Raw genomic sequence first — 3,169 nt, forward strand, 5'->3', positions numbered from 1 at the left:
TTATATCTAAATATAATATATAAAAAATAATTTTTAATATTTTATTTTAAAATTTTGTTAGAGAACTAATGGTATATTTGTACAATAGGTTATATGAGTTAAAAAATGAACATTCCTTATACTATCCAGAATAACTATCTGAGTACTAGGGATAATAAACATCTCATCCCAAAATCTTAAATTGATTTTGGGGTTCACCAAGAAACTCTTAACTTTTCGGATCTAGAGTTCTGATACCATGTTATAATACCACTCATCCTAAAAGTTTTAGCTGATAAAAAAAGATAACACTAATAGTTATATCTCTAATATTTTTTTAAACCTCTATTATATATATTGTACAAATATTTCATTAACTTTCTATATTTTATTTTTATTTTAGTATCTCTATTTCAATATCATGTCCTGTCTATAAAAATAAATCCAGTCTTATATACTTTCGAAGATACTTATTACATATGAGAAATTCTTACTAAATTTATCATGTTAACATGGAAACTACAGATAATATATAAATATTAAATTAATATCTTATTCTATTAATTTTAAAATATTTTGTTTTTATCTTATTATTATTAATTATTATTTCTTTACTTTTTCTGGTTCCCGTCTAAGAACCCAAAAAAATCTTGGCACTCGATTTAAAATACTAAAATAGGATAAACCATCGTCCATCGGGTTTGGAGTTTGGAGTTTGGACTTTGGTATTTGGATACCGACATGAAATGTCAATCTGGCATGGTTATCTAGAAATAGAGACAGATCCAAACATGTTACTACGAAAGAGTCCAATTTTAAACAGATTTATATGATCGAATTAAATAAGATTGGGCTGAAAAGTTTAAGGTGCAAGTTAGATTCAAATTGAAGAATTTAAATCTACCAATAAAATTGGGATGAAACTTAAATTTTACTATCTTATTCATTATTATCCCAACATACGTTTGCAATTGCAAGCATTAGTTAAGTACTAATCGCCAACGAGTAATAGCTCAAATGGCATAAACTCTCCATACTCATCTAAGAGGTTGCGGGTTCCAGTCTTCATATCTTTGGTAAAAAAAAAAGTACTAATCAAATACCTAATTACCGAATTCAAAGAATTATTTTTGAATATATTGAATAAATTAAAGGGTAAAGTATATTTTTTGTCCATGAAGTTTTACAAAAGTTTTAAAAATACCCTTAAGTTTTATTTTATTTCAATTTTGTCCCAAAAGTTTTTGATTTGCAATATACCCCTGACGGCTAATTTTTCAAAAAATTTAAGACAAATTCAACAACAATTTCATAAGAACAATCCTCAATACAAGCAAATCAAGCATAATTTTCATGCATTATTATTAGATTAGTCTTAAATTTTTTTGAAAATTTAGCCGTCGATGGTATATTTGATGTAAATCGAAAACTTTTGGGACAAAATTAAAACAAAATAAAACTTAGGGGTATTTTTAAAACTTTTGTCAAACTTTAAGGACAAAAAATATACTTTACCCTATTTATAAATGATTATTTTAGTGTTTTAATTTGTAAAATTAGATATTATAAAAACTAATCATGTTATATTTACATAAAAAATAACTACTTGTATATATATATTGAAATAAAAAATACACATTAAAAATAAATTATATAATACATATATTTATATACAAATACATAATAATTATTAAATAATTTGATAACTAATTTTTATGTACATATAATATTTTTATTATAAAAATATATATATTTTTACCCCCACTATCAAAATTTTCTAGATCCGTCGCTGTATATTTTCAATATTTTTATTGAACCCTAACTTTAGAATCCTTAACTTCCTCAAATATTCAAACTAGAATGATAGGATTTTGTCGAAAATCTCGTCATCAATGCCGCTAAAGAGGAGAAAGAGGATCGGAGTTTGAAAAACTCTACCTGATCTTAGAAGAAAATTAGTGTTTTACATATAAGTCTTTTTAATAATTAAGTATAATTAATTTGGCTCAAATTTAACAAAAATTAACCTCAAATTAAAGTGCGTGTTATATGTTGAATAGTGTGAACGTTATTATGAAAATGGTTCTTTTCTTTCAATCAAAATTATAACGTTTGTCAATGAATAATAGCTCAAATGACATAGTCTCCCCATACTCAATTAAAAAATTGCGGGTTCGAGTCTCCTATCTTTTGTAAAAAAAAAAAAAAAACTATAACGTTCAAAATTCAAACCAAGCTCATAATCTCTCAAAATCGTCGCAAAAAGTAAAAAAAAGTCCAAAGCTAAATTCGAAATCTTCACTAAAAAATACAGAAAAAGAACATGAAAGATTATTAAAGACACTGTTCACTAATCATCTAATTTTCTCAATTTTCTCTTTTTCATTTCGATCGCAAAATACTACATAGTCATATTTCTATCTATTTAATAGATTCATTTTGTGTTATTACATTAAAATACATATTATTGTTCTCATTATACGCTTCATTTGGTGATAACTATGTTAAGTCGATGTAAAAATATTTACGTAATATTTAAAAGAATTAACATATTTATTTGACCTGTATAATAACACACTGCACATATAATATGATATAATCAACATCATCCAAAAAATATAATAGCTGCCCTTAACTTAAATGTATCTAATAAAAATTTATTTTATAATATTATACTAAAATTTGTTCAATATCTAAAAAAATAATCCATATGTATAAATAAATTTTACAAAGTAGTTTGACAAACTCAAATTGAAGAGAGTAATTTTTTAGATCAAACTTTTGATAAAGTACGTACTTGATGAGTAACACCAAAAAAGAGTGCTGTGTTAATTAGTTATGAAAAGAGTGCTGAATAATCATTGTGGTTTGGTCATTTTTTAAACAAAAAATATTATTTGTCTTTTTAAAAAATTTAGTCTTTGATAATTTTTTTAAAAATTTATTTAAAAAATACTTAGTTATACTATTTTTAAATCTATATCACCGTATTTTTTGACAACCTGTATGGTTGATAAAATATTTTTTAGTTTTTCAAAAAGTTACTTAACATGTATTGTATAAATCACCGTATTTTTTTAGTGTGATCTACAGTTTTTGTGAAGTGATGTTTATTAAAGAAAAGTGTTTTGTTGCTGAATTTGTTAAAAAAATAAAAAATTTTTAAATGTATCGATACATTAATATTTCA

Source organism: Arachis ipaensis, chromosome B06, assembly GCF_000816755.2.
Source record: "Arachis ipaensis cultivar K30076 chromosome B06, Araip1.1, whole genome shotgun sequence".
In the NCBI taxonomy this organism is placed as follows: domain Eukaryota; kingdom Viridiplantae; phylum Streptophyta; class Magnoliopsida; order Fabales; family Fabaceae; genus Arachis; species Arachis ipaensis.